Source organism: Mustela erminea, chromosome 6 (assembly GCF_009829155.1).
Source record: "Mustela erminea isolate mMusErm1 chromosome 6, mMusErm1.Pri, whole genome shotgun sequence".
Taxonomy (NCBI): domain Eukaryota; kingdom Metazoa; phylum Chordata; class Mammalia; order Carnivora; family Mustelidae; genus Mustela; species Mustela erminea.
Window position 1 is genome coordinate 102,740,060 of NC_045619.1, and position 8,924 is coordinate 102,748,983.

Genomic DNA, 8,924 nt, shown 5'->3' on the forward strand with positions numbered 1-8,924 from the left:
AGTTTGGCTGCTCCCCAAAACCACCATCTAAAAAATTAAAGATATGGGCTTGTGCTCCAAGTCCACTGACTCAGAATTTCTAGGGGCGAAAGTCCAAGAGAGTGGGATTTTAAAAAAATTCCCAGGTTATTCTTCCAAACACCCAGACTATAGAGCCCCTGGCTAACCCCTGTTCCCTCATCACACAGCTGAGGAATGAGATTGAGGGGGATGGCAGCTGGTTTAAGGTCAGAGTTAAGCAAAGCAGGACTAAAGAGACCCTTGGAGGGGGTCCTCTGACTACCGTGTGATCCCGTCCTATTGGCCGGCGGCATGCCCACCCTAAGCGTGCCAGGGATCCTCTGTCCAGGTATGCCTATGGCCATGGTGTTGGGCTCTGAGGTCACAGGCCAACTGTGAATCCCATCGTTCATCTGCAAACTGGGGCAGGCATGTAGTTTCTACTCTCCTCTGATCCTATCTGGGGAGTCTGGGCTGGGCTTTGCCCATGGGATCCAATTATGTGATCTTTCCAACTCATTTTGCCTCCAGAAGAAGAGGCCATTGAAAATAATCTATGCCATTCCAATCTGGGAACAGGTTAGATGTACCTAGATTCTTCTGTATTTTTTAACTGTACTGTGGATACATACTCCTTTTAGAATAGGTCACTCAGGCTGACAAAGCCTTGCATTGTCAGGGTGACTCTCTCCTTCCTCTTCTCCAAAGCGTAAAGCACTTAATGGAGCATCATTACCCCTGCTTGGCTTGCAGGGACATTGAGGAACAATGAGGGATGTGGATTTACAACATCTCAGCAAAATAGGAGAAAGTTGGTTCTAGACTCTTTTCATTCCTTGTTTCTGTATGGTAATATTCTGTCCAACAGGGACCACTCACATGGCATCCTCAAGGAAGGAAAATATTTTCTGCATCTGATTTCATAGTAAAAAGACAATATGTTCACATGGCTTTTATGTGGCTTTCTGTTTTGAGGATGAAACAAGCACCAGCCCTTCCTCCCCAAGTGAGAAATTAACATGTTTCATAGTTTACAAAATGCTTTCACATGCATTATCTCTCCAGACCCTGTGAGATAGGTACTCTTCTATTGCCATCAGAATCTGTACAGACAAGTAAACTGAGGCCAGGTGGTTCAAGTTCCTTCCATCTGACTACTCTGGTTCTCTGAAGGCAGAGCTGACCCCCTTGGGGCCAGTCCTGCCACAGTGGTCTCATGCGGCCACAGGATCCTGCCCATCCCTCCCTGATCTCTAAGTCCCCTGCTCTGCTGCCGGCCATGCAGACTTCCATTTCAGCTATAAAATTGGCTCAAGTTTTGGGGCTGTTGAAACTTGGGCAATTTACAGACATTGCCCTATTTTTCCCATATGAAAGCTTTGCCTTTAGGAGCAAATACACGGAGACTGAGAGAATGTCCTGTAGATTTTCCATGTGCCCCTCCAAATCTTTTCTCTCCCCGCTCTGTGCTACAGGGCTGACCCACAGGAGCCCACAAGGACCACACCAATGGACTCCCTTGCCCACCGGCATGCAGTTGGGCCCAGCCCATGCACAACACTGGCAGGAGATGGGAGAAGGAGGAGAATGAGCTCCAGATGCTTTCCCAGCTTTTCCTTGCGGAGGTCCCCGTTCCTGCCAACCGGTGCTCTCCACTCTGTCTGCAGCTTCCAGGAAGCGTCTCCTAACCTTGCCTTCCAGGGCGGCGGCCAGGCATGGCCATGTCCTGCACAGCCGTATTGGAGTCTGAGGCAACAGGAAAACTGAAGGCCTCTACAGAAATGCTTTTATATCATTTTTAATGATTTCTTTTGTTTTCTGAAACATTAACTGAACAAATATTAAAAATTGAAAACGGGTGTATCAAAGCTCACATTATTTTTATATTTTTAAAAATATTTTATTAATACTTCACACTGAATGTATTCTAATTTATTTCCCAGACTTAAATGGAAGTGAGCTCGTCGTTAATACTTTCAAAATCGATCTCTTGGCTAAGCTTATTTTCAGTGGAGAGTTGTGAGTTACAACAAATAAGAGAAAATAATTTTGAAAATATTTGATGAATGTAAGATTTTATCAACAGATATAATATACTTCCTGAATTTAAGAAGAAATGAGGGCTGCCTGGGTGGCTCAGTCAGTTATGCATCTGACTCTTGATTTTAGTTCAGGTCCATGATCTCAGGGTTGTGAGATCAAGCACCTCATTGGGCTCCACACTAGGCATGGAGCCTGCTGCTTAAGATTCTCTCCTTCTCCCTCTTCCTACCCCCCGCGACCCACCACCCCTCACCCTTTGCTTACACTCTCTCTAAAAAATAAATAAATCTTAAAAAAAAAAAAAAAAACCCGCCACAACAAGTAGATTCCGAAAACACTATTGCTGAGGTTGCTTTCATTTTAAGCCAGGAAAGTAAAATTATGGTACAATCTGGTTTTGATATAAACAAAATATTTTAGTTTCAAATAATGCTGAGTTACAGCCACTTACTTTTAATTTTCAGTGTTTTCAAAACTATATGTTCTGGAGAAAAATTAACCATTAAAAATATACAGAACTATGTATCTGTAGGGATGCCCATTTTTTCCTTTTGCCTCAGGCTCCGACATGGCTCAGCGTGGCAAACCTGGAGCTTGTCTTTAGGATTTTGATATTTTGTTCTTTATGGTTTTTTTAAAAAATATTTTTAGGGCGCCTGGGTGGCTCAGTGGGTTAAGCTGCTGCCTTCTGCTCAGGTCATGATCTCACGGTCCTGGGATCGAGTCCCACATGGAGCTCTCTGCTCAGGGGGGAGTCTGCTTCCCTCTCTCTCTCTCTCTCTCTGCCTGACTCTCTGTCTACTTGTGATCTCTGTCTCTCAAGTAAGCAAATAAAATCTTTAAAAAAAAAATATATATATATATATATATATATTTTTTTTTTTTTAATGTTCTTGCTTAAGTGATACCATTTAAAAAAAATTTAAAGACTTTATTTATTTATAAGAGAGAGAGGAAGAGCACAGGCAGGGGAGCGGCAGGCAAGGGGGAGAAGCAGGCTCCCCGGCTGAGCAGGGAGCCCGATGCGGGGCTCCATCCCAGGATCCTAGGATCATGACCTGAGCTGAAGGCAGACGCTTAACCAACTGAACCACCCAGATGCCCTGGGTTTTTTATATTGACTTTAATTTGAAAAAAAAAATACTGCTTTAAGATACTCTTTATCTTGACTGCTGAGTTGTTCGGGGGCCCTTTCCTAGCTCTCTCTCGTCTGGCTCTCCCTGGGTCAGGGCGCCATGCCGTTCCTAGCCCCAGGGGACTGCACCTCCCCCTTGGGCCTGCATTTTTGTAAACAACCCATTATTACAAATCTCTTCAAATCATCCAGTTTGACTGTACCTCTGCTTCCTGCTGGAGTCCTGACTGAGACAACAACATCCAGGACCTTGCCCAAGGTGACAGACCTAGCAGATAGCAACCCCCAGGTTCAAATTAATCTGTACGACTCCAGGGTTCTCGCCTACTCCCCCGTGCAGTGCGGCCTCCCTCGTGGGAACAAGGACTTGGAAAAAGTGAGGCTGTCCCAGAGAAAGCTAACTACTGAGGCACCTGTACTCTCTTTTCCTGTCTGGGAGGGCGGGACTGCACAGGCTCCTTCCTACCCTGTCCCCCCACCCCCCAACTCCTTCCCAGGGTACACAGCTGGGGCGCTCATCCTCCACCTGGGAGTCCCCACGCCTCGGGCAGGCAGGGTTCAGGAGAGGATTCCATGCTAGACTTCTTCTTTTCCAACTCAGCCTCTAATTGCAAATGACCCCATGCAGCTGTCAGCGTGGAGGCCCCGGGTGTCTGCACCCCAGCCTGTGCCAATTGTGGAGATCCTTGTTGTGATGACATCAAGCGCATACGCCCAGGAAGACATTAACAACTGGTTGTTTGCCCCTGACAGGAAGGCGCTGGGAAGCACAGCCTTGGGGCTCCTGAAGCCTGGCAGCGCTCCTAGAAACCGGAGAGCCACACGCGCGGTGCCTGTTCGCAGACACAGCGAGTCCCAGCCTGCCCTGCGAGGGGCGGAGGCAGGTGGACAGAGGAGGTGTCGGGTCAGGGGTTGGGGTGGGGAGGCTTCTCCCCATGTTGCCGGTGTTGAGAACACCAAGGGCAGTGTCTCAGAAGGGAGCCACAGAGTGACTTTCTCTGGCACACAGTTTTGGGACAGAATTTGCTTTCTCGAGGTGGACTGTCTTGTTGAGAAAGCAAAGACTAAGGCTGGCTTACCCTCTCTGAGCCTGTTTCCTCCTTGGCAAAATGGAAGTAACTACAGTACATCTTCGGTTGAGAGGGAGGAAAGCATGATTTGAAGAAAGAAAACAAATGCTTCTCTCTCTCTCTCTCCCTTTTAACAGAGAAGCAAAGGGATTTAACTCTGAATGCCAAGTATAACGTTTGCTCTGTGCTGTAGACTGCCCCTTCACTTAATGATTATCTTACAAATCAAAACATTTAGAAATATTAGGAGAATTAATGCGAATGCATAGGCTTCTGTTCCATAAACTCTTATCCTGAAGGTGGGGAAGACAAAGTACTGTTCACTGTGGTAGGTTTACGATGGGATGCAAAATGGCTGGGACCGCGGTGCAAGGTGGCCCACATTCAGCATCCAATCAGTAAAGAAACAAGTACACAATACAACAGAAGGTGATGGTAAGCACTAGTCAGGGGATAGAGAGTGAAGGGCGTTGTAGAAGAGGAGTAGGGTACTGGTGATAGGGGGTATTTTAGCTCTGGGGGTCAAGGAAGTTCACTCTGAAGAGGTAGGGATTGAAATATCATAACAATTATTCCATGGGGAGATCTGGGTCAGCTGGATCACAGGTAGAGGGCATAGGTAGTGCAAAGGCCCTGAGGCAGGAATGTTTGGCAGATTTAAGGAAAAGCAATACTTGCCCTGTGACTAGAGCAAGATTGGCAAGGGGTAGAGTGATAAAATGTGGTGAGAGAGGTAGTCGGGGATGGGTCTTTTGTGGTCTGGTAGGTTCTAAGAAGTTTGGGTTTTATTGTAAGTGTGGTAGGAAGTTCACTGGAGGTTTTTGAATTGAGAATGAACATAACCACACTTTTGTTTGAATGGGATCTTTTTGCCCACTGGTTACAAGAATATGTAGGGGGGAAGGATGGAAGCGGGAAGACCAGTTAGATTTGTGCAGAAGTCTGGGGAATAAGTGTTGGTGGCCTTTGCGGGGTGGTGAAAGAGGCAATGGGATAAGGTTGGCTTGGTGGACATTGTGAGGGGAGCATTATAGTGTGTGTAATGGGTAAGCTGCAGTACAAAAGAGAAAGATAATAGAATATTTACATAAATAGATATGGTTTTGCTTTGTTTTTCATGATGTCCCTCTATTTTTGGTCTGAGTTGCTAGTTAAGCAGAGGAATACACTACAGAGGAATTACTTACCCAAACTTGGGCTAACCCTGTGGGAGACGGATTTGGGGAGAGGGCTGGAAATTGAATTTGCCTCTGCGTATTAATAGTATTTGCACAGAGAGATGCAATTTGAGTAAAATTTGAAGAATGATAAACTCATAAATTGTAAATATCTTGCTAATTGACCTAATTGCTGATCATTCATGAATCTGGCATTATCGTCAGACTTTGAGAAGAAATAACCAAATCTGAGCCCAGCGGTATATTGGCTTAGGCTCCTGCAGTTTTTCTGATGATGAACTAGTAAGTTCCTTGAGGGCAAGGACTCTGCCTTATTCATTTTCGTCATTTCCAATGTCTCCCTGCTTTAGGATAGACTTCTAGCAAATATTCATTGAACCCAGAAGGGAAATGGAATGCTTCTACCCAAACAGGGTCATTCCTCGGCAAAACTACGAGTGCAGGTGTGCCTGTGTGCTCTTGGCGTTTCAGCCTGATTACTTCCCCTGACCTCAGGGAGACCCCTGCTGGGACACTCAGCCAAATCTGCGTCCCCCACCGGGGGTCTACCTACCTGCCTCTGATTCCCATTTCTCCTGCTAGCTCATGCCACCAAGACAGTGGTGGGGTGTGTGTTCACCTACATGATGTGTATCATCTCAACTGTAATTCAAAAGACTGATTTTTCAGACCACAGTTTCGATGCCACAGCTGGCCCAAGTGGCTGATACTTTATGCCTCTCAGTTTTGAAAAGACCTTGAAAAATAAAATCATATCACATAGACAATTGTCTGTATGTCTTTACACATAAAGCTGGACTTTCGGGTGGGAAACATATTTTTAAGAAATAAATTAGTGCAGAGGCAGAAAGACCAGACCCCATGCATGGATGGTCAAGGGAGCAAGATAGGGGAGGGCTGGGCTGTCATGGGGGAAGATTCTGGGTGTATCATCTCTAAGCTATTGCTGTACAATGAATCACCTGCAATGGCCATTCATTATCACTCACATCAGTTCTGCTGATCGGAATCGGGCTTGGCTCATCTCGGCTGATGTTGGCTGGGCTGGGCTGGGCAATTCTTCTGGTGGTGGTTGGGGGTCATATATGTGTCCCACCCTCCAGTAAGCTAGCCTGGCACATGACAGTTCCAGGAGTCCAAGAATGAGAAAGGTATTGTGTAAGACCTCTTGAAACCTGGGCTCCAAATTTACTCAACAATACTTCTAGTTCATTCTTTTGGCCAAGCAGCCACAAAGCCAGCCCAGATTTAAAGAATGGGGACATAGTCTCCATCTCCAGATGAGAAAAGTGTGAACTCACATTGCAAAGGACTCGATACAGGGTGGGATGGAAAAGTGGGGCCATTTGTCCGGGGGTGGGGGGGTGGGCTTCTGCTTTTCGTTTCTTGTCAAATAGGGTCCTCATGATGTATTGTATGGCATATTCCAAAGTAAGGACAGCCCCAGGGGGTGGGGGGTGGAGGCCTGGGCACCAGGAAGGAGGTCCTCTGTTTCCTATAATTCCCAGAGATGCTAGGTTGTAAGGCTTTTCATCAGAGGAGCAGTGACCTTTGTGAACGTTATCTTGGGCTGGACATCAGAAGCTCACCCCTTTCTGGCTTCTCCTTCCCTTATAGAAAACTGAAGTCTACGGCCATACCACCCTGAATGCGCCCGATCTCGTCTGATCTCGGAAGCTAAGCAGGGTCGGGCCTGGTTAGTACTTGGATGGGAGAAAACTGAAGCCCAGAGAGGGAAGTGGTTTGATCGAAGTCACACAGCTATTTCTGATTCCAGGAGAATCCAGAAGAATATGGAGAGAGAGAAAGTTTTTTGTTGTTGTTGTTGTTGTTGTTGTTGTTGTTTTACTTTTATAAGGTAAAATGACAGCCTATTCCAAAGCAAGGGAGGGATTTTGTATGAAAGCATTTGGAAGAGTTAAGAAAGAGATTTCAGGGTCTTATAGGATAGGGATGTGATGGACAAAGGGAGAGAAAATTGAGGTCTCCAGTGTCCGGAGACCATCCAGTGCCTCTGAGCAGCCTGGCAGGAACCAAAAGGGCGTCAGATCTCAAAGAGCAGGTCATCTTTGAAGAAAAATAATCAGCATTACTTTTCTTTCCTGATTGAGGTCCCTTTCCCTGTCTTCTTTGCTTTACCATGCTATATTTTCTCCATTTCTTCATTTAAAAAAAATGCACAAGTTAGGTCTTAAACACTTCTTAATTTGTTTATTTTTTTAAGATTTACTTATTTATTTGAGAGAGAGAGCAAGAGCACGAGCAGGAGGGGCAGAAGTCATGGGACAGAGGATCTGAAGCAGACCCCGCGCTGAGCTGGGAGCCCAATACAGGGCTCGATCCCACAACCCTGAGATCATGATCTAAGCTGAAAGCAGGAGTCGGATGCTTTACCGACTGAGCCACCCAGGTGTCCCAGAAACACACACCTAACATAATAAAATATGTTTACTGAATGCCTGCTATCACTGGTGTTGATAATCGCACAGCAGAAAGAAGAGACAGTCCCTGTTCTCGAGGTGCTTGCATTCTCGTGAGCACAAAAACACCAGATGGAGAAGACAATTCCAGGACGGGATTGGCAGGACAGAGACGGAGCGCAGGGAAGGCATCCTCGGGGAGGCGACCGTTAAAGTTTCCACCTGAAAGACAAGGAGGAGATGGCAGGTGGAAACGTGAGGAAAGAGCATTCGGGGTGGACAGAGCAGCTAGCACAAGACCCCCGTGAGTGGAAGGGAGGGTCCTGTCTGCAGCTTAGACTAACCTGTGGCCTCTAACACTGAGCAGGTTTTGCCCTCCCAACAAAGAGTTGTTTTTGTTTTTCCTTTAAGCTTTTTTTTCCTAGTTGAGAACAGGCTGTCAGCGTTGGCTCAGGAACCATTTGTTCGCCCGACGGGGGCATAAACACACGGCCCCTGTGCCTTGATCGCCCTCAGTGGAGCCAGCGCCCTGGTGTGTGGGGCAAGAAAGATTTGAGCCCTCGAACCGCATCCAATTTCCCCCAACCCCAGTAACAAGATCTCATGTGCTTGACAAGCAGGCCCTCTCCCCACTTCCCGCACCATCCCTGCCCCCTGGAATTCCTGGGCAGAACAGCTGCGCCAGGGGCTCAGTTTTCAATGAAACAATAAAATACTCCTGCGTGTCCCGAAGAGGATGGCATTTATGACTGGGGTGGGCCAGATTCCCTGCACAGACACCCCCTCCCCGATTCCCAGGCTCACCAGCCCAGACGGCCACATGTCCCACAGCCTGTCCTTAAGCCTCTGGGAACTGCTGTAGCATGGGTGCCTCAGAAGGTCCTGGCTCAGAGCACACTGGTGGAGGAGAAAGACACGCAGAGCCAGTAAACAGAAGGATTTGCCAAGAAGGACCAAGCACACATTTGCAGCCTGGGCCGTCCAGCAGGGCACTCTCTTTGGCACCACACCCTCGCCCAGAACCCTACCACCACACAGCTGCCTCCGGGAGACTGTCTGCTCTCTGGTTCAAGGACAG

At 47.1% G+C, this 8,924-nt stretch overlaps 1 long non-coding RNA gene across 1 annotated transcript; it reads right to left on the minus strand.

The window, feature by feature from the left end:
* Positions 1–7,802: 7,802 nt before the first annotated feature.
* Positions 7,803–8,924, minus strand: LOC116592507. The gene is made up of 3 exons (XR_004286495.1): positions 8,875–8,924; positions 8,651–8,743; positions 7,803–8,068 (listed from the first exon to the last, which is right to left on the minus strand). It is a non-coding gene; the product is annotated as an uncharacterized LOC116592507 (long non-coding RNA).